This window comes from Phacochoerus africanus, chromosome X (assembly GCF_016906955.1).
Source record: "Phacochoerus africanus isolate WHEZ1 chromosome X, ROS_Pafr_v1, whole genome shotgun sequence".
Classification (NCBI taxonomy): Eukaryota; Metazoa; Chordata; class Mammalia; order Artiodactyla; family Suidae; genus Phacochoerus; species Phacochoerus africanus.
This window is the reverse complement of record NC_062560.1, coordinates 44,813,357-44,824,026: the sequence shown is the minus strand read 5'-3', so window position 1 is coordinate 44,824,026 and position 10,670 is coordinate 44,813,357.

The following is a 10,670-nucleotide window of genomic DNA, read 5'->3' as shown; positions in this document are numbered from 1 at the left end:
GGGGCCCTGAGGTTAGGTGTGGGGAATGCTCAGAAAGAACCAAATCAGAGCCTGAGGTTCCTTCAGCCTCCACAGTAATAATGAAAGAGATAAACACATTTGTAGAGAGGGGACCACTTGTAGCCTGTCATCTGCTCCATGGCCAATCGCGCCACAGTGAGGAGGTTACTCAGATGTCCTACTCAATCGTGGAAGGTCTGAACCAGTAAGACTTTTTTTTTTTTTTAAATAATAGCACCTATTTATTTATTTTATCCTTTGCCTTTTTAGGGCCACGCCCACGGCACATGGAGGTTCCCAGGCTAGGGGTCGAATAAGAGTTGTAGCTACCGGCTTACACCACAGCCACAGCAACACCGGATCTGAGCTGCATCTGCAGCATACATACACCACAGCTCACGGCAACGCTGGATCCTTAACCCACTGAGCAAGGCCAGGGATCGAACCCATGTCCTCATGGATTCTAGTCAGGTTTGTTAACCACTGAGCCACAACAGAAACTCCCAACCAGTAATACCTTGATCCATGCATTTTATGAATACAATATTTAGATAAAACTGTAAAACATGTAAAACGTTGTCCAAAGCATCATTGACCTATGTCACGGACTCAAAAACTCTGTCCCCACAAGCACATGTGTGACCCTAAGGGAGACTGCATCTTAATAGAGCCAACAGAGTAAAGTGAACTGGACTAAATCTAGGCAATATTATGGAGCCAGTGGTTTTGTCTACACCGTATGTAGTTGTTTTTTTTTTTTTTTTGCCTTTTGAGGGCTGCTTCCCATGGCATATGGAGGTTCCCAGGCTAGGGGTCGAATCGAAGCTGTAGCCGCCGGCCTACACCACAGCCACAGCCACTCGGGATCCAAGCCACGTCTGTGACCTACACCACAGCTCATGGCAACGCTGGATCCTTAACCCACTGAGCAAGGTCAGGGATCGAACCCGCAACCTCATGGTTCCTAGTCAGATTCATTAACCACTGAACCACGATGGGAACTCCAAACACTGTATGCGGTTTTGTACGTAGCAACTGTCTCCTAGTCTCCTGTCTGCCTCTGTCCCCCACCCAGTACCCTCCTGATTTCTAAAGTCTAGTGTCCTATCAAAAGTAGATTTTTTTTTTTCTTTTTGGGCTGTACCCGCAGCATATGGAGGTTCCCAGGCTAGGGTTGAACTGGAGCTGTAGCCACTGGCCTGAACCACAGCCACAGCAACTCGAGATCTGAGCCACGTCTGCGACCTACACCCCAGCTCACAGCAACACTGGATCCTTAACCCACTGAGTGGGGCCAGGGATAGAACTTGCATCCTCATGGATCCTAGTCGAGTTTGTTAACTACTGAGCCCCAACGGGAACTCCAAAAGTAGGAATATTATGATGACCGCTTCCCATAAAATTTCTTCCACAGTGTGGTTGGTTGGCTGACTTTCAATGCAAATGGCACCCGCCCCCAGCAGTGTACCCCAGCCTTCTGTCTCTAATGGAAAACCACATCTGTCTCCCTTTATCGTTCCTTCAGCTGTGTACCTGAGTGTGGGGTCTGGCCACTTCTCTGAGTCTCAGGTTACCACTGCTCTCACGGGTCGTCCTCGGGAGAAACAGAGACAGGAGCAACAGATACCTAGAAATAAATCTAACCAAAATGTGCAGGAGTTCCCACTGTGGCTCAGTGGGTTAAGAACCTGATTAGTATCCATGTGGATTCGGGTTCGATCCCATTGTGGCTCAGGGGGTTAAGGATCCAGTGTTGCCATGAGCTGTGGTGTAGGTCACAGACGTGGCTTGGATCCCGAGTGGCTGTGGCTGTGGCTGTGGCTGTGGTGTAGGCCGGCAGCTATAGTTCTGATTCACCCCCTAGCCTGGGAACTTCCATATGCCGCAGGTGCGGCCCTAAGAAAAAAAAGACCAGAAAAAGTGCAAATGGTAGATGCAATAAATTATAAAACTTTATAGAAGACATAAGAAAGATCTCATAAATGGAGACATAACCTAAGTTCTTGGATAGGAAGACTTAACAGCGTAAAGATATCATTACCCCCAAATTGATCTATGAATTCAATGAAATTCCAGTCCGAATCCCAAAAGGGACTTTAAAAAAAAAATCGTGCAACTTGACCAGCAGATTCTAAAATGCACCTGGATGTGCAAAGGAGCTAAAGAAGGACTTACCTTCATATTGTGGAGCTACGGTCCCTGACATCGTGTGGGGTGGGCAATGGGATCAGCAGACTGAACATGGGACTGAAGAGAAAGCTGAGAAACACACCCAGACACAGGTACCCTTGACATTAAGCTGAGCAGGCCCTTGGAGCCGTGTGAACAAGAGGACACACTCACTGTCAACTTTCTCCCTTGGGATGATGACAGGAACCCTGTCTCTCGCTCTGTCAGCCGTTCCCGCAGAGTTCTGTACAGTCAAATCTTAGTAAGTGCCTTGGGATGAACTGACTCAGAAACTGTACCATTTTCCTACTTGCCTTCCCTCGCTGAGAGTGCCTCTGTCTAATGGCTGAAATCTCTCCGTGTATTGGTTTGCTTTGTTAATTTATTTTTCTGCTTTGCTTATTTATTTTTCTGCTTTGCTTTTCAGGGCTGCACCCGCAGCATTCTGGACATTCCCGGGCTAGGGGTCTGATCGGAGCTACAGCTGCCAGCCTGCACCGCAGCCACAGCCACGTGGGATCCAAGCTGTGTCTGGGACCTACACCACGGCTCATGGCAATGCCGGATCCCCAACCCACTGAGTGAGGCCCAGCATCCAACCTGCATCCTCAGGGATACTAGTCGGATTTGTTTCTGCTGCGCCACAATGGGAACGCCTGTTTGTTTCATTTTTTTGGGTTTTTTGTTTGTTTCATTTTTTTTTTGTCTTTTTGTTGTTGTTGTTGTTGTTGCTATTTCTTGGGCCGCTCCCGCGGCACATGGAGGTTCCCAGGCTAGGGGTTGAATTGGAGCTGTAGCCACCGGCCTACGCCAGAGCCACAGCAACGCGGGATCCACGTCTGCAACCTACACCACAGCTCACGGCAACGCCGGATCGTTAACCCCCTGAGCGAGGGCAGGGACCGAACCCGCAACCTCATGGTTCCTAGTCGGATTCGTTAACCACTGCGCCACGACGGGAACTCCCATGTTTCATTTTTTTTTTTTTTTGGTTTTTTGTTTGTTTCATTTTTGGCCACCCCACAGGGGCATATGGAGCTCCTGGGCCAGGGATCAGATGAGTGGCAGTTATGACCTACGCTGCAATGCCTCAATGCTGGAACTGGCGATTGAACCTGAGTCCTGGTGCTGCAGAAGGCACAGCCGATCCCATTGTGCCATAGGGGGAAAACTCCTGAAATCGCTCCATTTCAATACCATTTATTTAGCCAGAGGCTTCAGCCTGGGCACTGCTGACATTTGGCGCTGGATGATTCTTTGTTGGGGGGAATCATTGTCCTCTGCATTATAAGATGTTTAGGGGCATCCTCGACCTCTGCCCACAGATGCCTATAATCTTCCCCCGTCAAATTGTGACAACCAAAAAATGTTTCCAGACCTCCTCGGATGTCCCCTGGGAGACAAAATCCACACCCGCCCTCCCCCATTGAGAACCACTGGGATGGGCACTGCCCCGACACCGCATTCTCTTTTATGATGCCACACCCTCCTTGTGACTGACTTTAGAATAGTCACAAATGCCCTAGCTCTTTCTCTTCCCAGAGGACTGTGCTCTCTCACCCCCTCGAAGGTCAGACTTGGCCACTGGATAAGCCAGTTCATGCTTAGCGACATTCTCTTCTCCCTCTGCCGGGCCCCCCGAGTGGTTGCTCTGTGTCCCTAGGTCTTAGCATGAGGGTGTGGATAATGCGGAGAAGAGCCCCAGTCCACCTGCGGCGGACAAGCAGCATGAGTGAGAAATAAGCTCTGGTTGTCTGTCATTTCTGTATAACCCCATCTGTTCTGAGCTGCTATCCTGCCCCACCAAAAGGATGAAGCCTGGTGTGAAAAAACAGAAAAAAAATACGTAGATGGGTTTCTGCCCCTGGTTCCTGGCACAGAACTCCTAAAACCTGTGCAATTTCCTATGTGATAAGAGCACTAGCAGTGTCTTTTGTTCTGAAGAGGTGGCTCTGGAGGCGGGGCTCCTGCATGAGGGCTGGTCACGAGAAAGACCAAGCCCTGATTACAAGCTTGAAATTTCCAGTCCCATCCCCCATCCTCCAGCAAGGGGAGAGGGTTGGAAATGGAGTTAATAATTGATCATGCCTATGTGAGGAAGTCTCCATAAAATCCCAATAGCATGGAGTTCTGGGAGCTTCCGGGTTGGTGCACCATCTACGCTGGGAGAGTGGGCACGCTAACGCCCCATGGGGACAGAAGCTCTTGTGCCCCGAACACTTCCAGACGTCATGGCAGGTATCTTTTCATCTGGCTGTTCACCTCTGTCCTTTATCACATCCTTTATTGTATGATAAACCAGCACGTGTGTTTCCCTGAGTTCTGTGAGCTCTTCTAGCAATTGACTGAAGTCAAGAAGGGGGTCATGGGAACCTCTGATTTACGGCCGGTTGATCAGAAGGACGGTGGCAACCTGGGTCTGTCAGTTGGCATCTGAGGTGGAAGGGGCACTCTTGTAGGACTGAGCCCTTACCAGGTGGGGTCTGCGTTCTCCTTAGTGTCAGGATTGAATTGGATGGTAGGATTCCCAGCTGGTGATGCAGAGAAATGCTCTGCTGTGGGAAAAAAACCCTACGCATCCTACAAGTGTGGTAGTAGTGTGAGGTAAAGAAGAGACATAGGAGTGTTCTCCCCAGACATCTGGGCTGGCCCACCCCTCCATACACCCCTGCCCTGGTCGGGCCTGGGCCAGGGGAGCAGGAAGCCTCCAGGTGATCATCTTCCAGGGGCCTTGGGCTCAGTGGGGCGTCATGGAGCCTTCTTGAATCTTCCTGGAAGGACTCTGAGCAGCCAGTCACTTGGTGGATGCACACTGGGACCCTGGAGAAGGACTCTGCAAATGCAGGGTGTGACTCATGTGCCATAGAATATTTTATGGCTCCGGAACAGAATTGCATATCCTTTTTTTTTTTTTCTTTTCGAAGTCTGTCAACATTCACCTTTAAGGCTTCTTGGTTTCATGCCAGGTACAGAGACAACCTTAGCCACCCACTAGATCCTACAATCATTCTCTGCTACGTAATTTTTTTTTTTTTTTTTTTTTTAGGGCCGCACCCGAGCATATGGAAGTTCCCAGGCTAGGTCAAATTGAAGCTACTCCACAGCCTGCTCCACAGCCATCGCAATGCCAGTTCTACCTACACCACAGCTCACAGCAACGCTGGGTCCTTAACCCACTGAGTGAGGCCAGGGATTGAACCCACATCCTCATGGATACTAGTTGAGTTCGTTTCTGCTGCACCACAATGGAAACTCCTCTGCTATGTAATTTTACATAATTTTATGTTTAGTAGTTTATTATATTGACATTGATTTGTGTACCATGAAAATGGATGTAATTTTATTTTCTTCTGATTTTATTGTTTTAGTATTTTCTTTTTTATTTTCTATATCTAGGCTATGAACAGATACTACCTTCTGACAAGAGAGTGGCTACCTTCTAGAGTAATTTTGACCATAGTTAATGGTAATAAATACCATCATGGGAACCTGGAGAAGGACTTTCCATATGATGGAAAACACTGGAATATTCAATACATTGTGTTAAGGCTTTGGAATTTTACCCTAGAAAGGGCAAAAAAAAATGTAGGAATATTTACCCCGAATTTTTTTTGTCTTGTCTTTTTTTTGGGGTGGGGGCTGCACCCATGGCATATGGAGGTTCCCAGGTTAGGGGTCGAATCAGAGCTGTGGCTGCCAGCCTATGTTACAGCCACAGCAATGCAGGATCTGAGCCGCGTCTGCAACCTACACCACAGCCCATGGCAATGCTGGATCCTTAACCCACTGAGTGAGGCCAGGGATCGAACCCGAAACCTCAGGGTTCCTAGTTGGGTTCATTTCCGCCGAGCCACAACGGAAACTCCTGATTTTTTTCTTTTTAAGAATATACATAATAGGAGTTCCCGTCGTGGCACAGTGGTTAACGAATCCGACTAGGAACCATGAGGTTGTGTGTTCGATCCCTGGCTTTGCTCAGTGGGTTAAAGATCTGGCGTTGCCATGAGCTGTGGTGTAGGTAGCAGACGCACTTCGGATCCTGCGTTGCTGTGGCTCTGGCGTAGGCTGGTGGCTACAGCTCCAATTAGACCCCTAGCCTGGGAACCTCCATATGCCGTGGGAGCGGCCCTAGAAAAGGCATAAAGACAAATATATATATACATATATATATATATATATACACATAATAAATACATATATACTTTTTCAGATTACTTTCCCTTATAAGTTATAAAATATTGAGTATAGTATCCTGTGCTATAAATAGGTCTTTGTTAGTTCAGAATTGCATGTTCTAATGAATTAGAACAAAATAACAGTACATCACAGAACGGAATAGAAAATATTGGAGGGTACCATATGTATAAGTGTCAGTATTGTTTTGTGAAGTATTCGTATTTATTTACTTATTGTCTTTTAGGGCCACACCCGTGGCATATGGAGGTTCCCAGGCTAGGGGTCTAATCGGAGTTGTAGCTGCCAGCCACAGCCAGAGCCACAGCAACACCAGATCCGAGCCACGTCTGCAACCTACACCACAGCTCACGGCAACGCCAGGTCCTTAACCCACTGATAGAGGCAACCTCATGGTTCCTAGTAGGATTCGTTTCTGCTGTGCCATGATGAGAACTCCTATTTATTTAGTCTTTTTAGGGTCGCACCTGCAGCATATGGAGGTTCCCAGGCTAGGGGTCTAATCGGAGCTATGGCTGCCAGCCTACACCACAGCCACAGCAACACCAGATCCGAGCCTCATCTGCGACCTACACCACAGTTCACGGCAAGGCTGGATCCTTAACCCACTGAGTGAGGCCAGGGATTGAACTCACGTCCTCATGGATACTAGTCAGGTTTGTTACCGATGAGCCATGATGGGAACTCCCAGCATTTGTTTTATTTATTTATTTATTTGATTTTGTAATTTTTGGCTATGCCCATGGTATATGGATGTTCCTGGGCCAGGGATCAAAGCCATGCCCCTGCAGTGACCAAAGCTGCTGTAGTGACAATGCTGGATCCTTAACCCACTGTGCCAAGAAAGCATTTGATTTAGAGTTATTTGTGAAATGTGTTCTTTACTGTGGGTCTTAGTCAATAAAGCTCAAAACTGTTTTCTTGTGACAGATATACTGTTTTCTCTCACATGTCCTTTCACTTTCCCGTTTCTCTACTAGGAATAGGGATTTGCTTTAGAAATAGTTTTTTTAAATTATTGAAAGAGAAACAAAATAGAAACTGGAAGGTTTTTTTTCCATTCTCTTGGGACAGACCATGATGGAAGATAATGTAAGAAAAGGAATGTATATATGTGCTTGACTGGGTCACTTTGCTGTACTGCAGAAATTGGCACAACATTGTAAATTAACTATATGTATATTTAATTGCTGCACCTGTGGCATATGTAAATTCCTAGATAGGGATTGACTCCAAGCTGCAGCTGCAACCTACACCACAGCTGTGGTAATGCCAGATCCTTTAACCCACTGTGCCCAGAGGGGAACTGAATCTAAGCCTCTGCAGTGACCCAAGCTGATACAGTGAAGAGTCTTTTTTTTTTTTTTTTAGGGCTGCACCTGGGACATGTGGAGTTTCCCAGGCTAGGGGTCCAATTGGAGCTACAGCTGCTGGCCTACACCACAGCCACAGCAACACCAGATCCGAGCCACATCTGCAACCTACACCACCCCTCACGGCAATGCCGGATCCTTAATCCACTGAGGGAGGCCAGGGATTGAACTCGCAACTTCATGGTTCCTGGTCAGATTCATTTCTGCTGCACCACGACGGGAATTTCTGCAGTCAGAGTCTTAATTCTAAATCAACTATACTTTAATTTTTTTAAAAGGTGATTTTGGACCCTCATCAGAAGAGCACACGCATCCATCTTGGACCCTAGGCTTGATGAGGGGAGGAGGCTGATTGGGGGTGTACTTGGAACCATATAAGGCTGACTTCTGGGGTCAGACCAGACCATAGTCTTCCTGCATCTCAAAGTTTGGATCTGTCACATGGAGAAGGAGGAGGAAGAGGAGAAGGGGAGGAAGGGAGGCAGGGAGGAAGGAAGGAACTCTATCTACCCAAGGAACCTAAGGAAAAATGCTCCGTGTCATGACTCCAGAGGGTTTTCAAGCCACCCTTCCCTGCACCTGTCTCCTGTGCTGGGGAATCCAGCCGGTGGATACCATCTTACTTGGGAGAAAGAAAAATCAAATCCTTCTGTATTTCTTTTGCAGGTTCTCTTCTTTATTTGCATGGAGAATAAACTATGCAATGTCTACTAGCAGAACATTAAATCTGGGTAATGGAGAGCAATATCGGAGTAAAATAGAATTTGTTTCCTCTGTGGCACGGGTAGAGTGACCTCACTGACCTGGGCAGCACCCACCTCTCCATGCAGTGCCAGGCAGGGTGTGCTCACAGTTCTGGGGGACCTCTGCCCCTGGACAGCTGATGCCCTCATACCCTCCTGCCTGGCATCCTCTCCTGCCAATGGCTGTGCCAGTGCACACTTGACCCTGGGTCTCCCTTGCCTGTCAGCCCCTCTTCCACCCCCCTTGTGTATCTCTGTCCTCCCCTGCCCCCACTACCACCAGACCCTGCCTCTCCCTCCCTGCACACTCCATCTCTGGGATGCCTTGTCTTGGAAAAATGACTCCATATCCTCAACTCTGAGATTTGGGGCAGAACTAAAAGCTCATTCAAGTCTCTCTCCACCCCTCATATACATACTTATCCTCCTCAGCATCTCTGAAGTCACAGTGAGTTCCAAACCCAGCCCTTCTTACACATGCCAGCTGTAGGAACTCTGATAAGAAGCTTGACATCTGCCCGTGTCTCCATCTCTCGGGCATAACATCTCTATCGACATATAACACCTATAATATCATAAGGATGATAGTGTCTGTGCTCAGAAGTTGGTTGTCAAGATAAATGGGAGATGGAGTCTCCATCCTGTTGTAGTACAGCAGTAATGAACACGACTAGTATCCATGAAGACATGGGTTCAATCCCTGGCCTCACTCAGTGGGTTAAGGATCTGGCATTGCCGTGAGCGGTGGTGTAGGTTGCAGAGGCGGCTCGGATCTGGCATTGCTGTGGCTCTGGTGTAGGCCGCCAGCTGCAGCTCGATTTGCCCCTTAGCCTGGGAACTTCCATATGCCTCAGGTGTGGCCCCGGAAAGACATTAAAAAAAAAAAGAAAAAAAAAAGATAAATGGGAGAATCCTTACCAGGGGCTTAGAATCAGACCAGGCACTTTGCAAACATAAGATGGATATTAATTGCACTTTCTATGATTATTATGGAAGGTGGGCTGAAAGGGGGAGACCCCAGTGGACCTGACCTCCCTCATTCCTGCAGACTTGGTTCCTGGCCTGGGATCCAGACCCCTGGGCCTGGGACCTGTCCCACACAAAAGTATGACCTTGAGTGACAAAACATTATTCTCAGAGGAGTAGGTGGGGACCCAGGCAAACTGGGATGTCCTTGCTATGCGGCCTCCAGGAGCTGGCTCTGTGGGGAAGGGCATCCCCATGAAGAAGGCTGTGCCTTGGGGAACATGCTGATCAGACTTTATGTGGGCGTCCACATCTGTCCATACACCCAGCCATGTCTTCTTCCCCACCTGTCTGTCCTGGCCCATGACAACTCCCAGCTCTAGAGCTCCACAGAGTGGTGCTTCTCTGAGGCTCTTCTCCATCTCTCAGAGCAAGGTCCTCTTGGGCAGGTTCCCCTATCCCTGAGGGCTTTGGGAGACTGAGGCCCAGGGCTGCTGTGTGGACAATGATCTTGCAGTCCTGCACCTGTCAGAGAGTGTTCGGGGGATGGGGTAGACCCACTTTTGGCCCAGAAACCGTGGCTCCAGCCTGGAGTCACTGGGACCAGTTAGAGTCCAAGGAGAGACTTGACTCTCCTTCTCCAAGAGCCAATCATTTGCTGGTTTACGGTTTCTCCCACCTTTGATCCCAATCTTTTGAGATGAGGGGATGGGTCCAGAGGTGGGATGCAGGCAGAGCTAGGGGAGATGGAGGCCCCTGCAGGAGAGTGGAGACCATCCAAGTTTGGATGAGAGCCAGGCGGCCAAGGTAATGGGCAGTGGATGGTCAAAACAGTGCAACACTGCCTCCATCTGGGGCTGCTGTTTGATGTCCCATGCAAGTCACCTTGGATCTCTGTTGGTAGCCTTAAGGTCTCCCGACACACACAGGGGTTTGTTATGAAGTAGACTCCTCTCTTCCCTTTCCCAGAGCTCAGGGGTCCCTCTGGCAGGGGATTGTCCCATTCACAACACTTCCTCCCCACCCCAGCTCCCAGCCCTTGGTTGTAAGATGGGCAATTTCACGCCTTTGTCCAGTGGGCTTTTCTATCTGTTGCTCCCCCGCATCATGACTAAATGGACTCTTCCATTTCTGTCTACCACGGGGTCCCACAGTGGACCTCTCCTTCCTTATTCCTCCACATTCCCATTCCCCAGTTGATGGCTTTATTTGCGGGGCGTGGGGG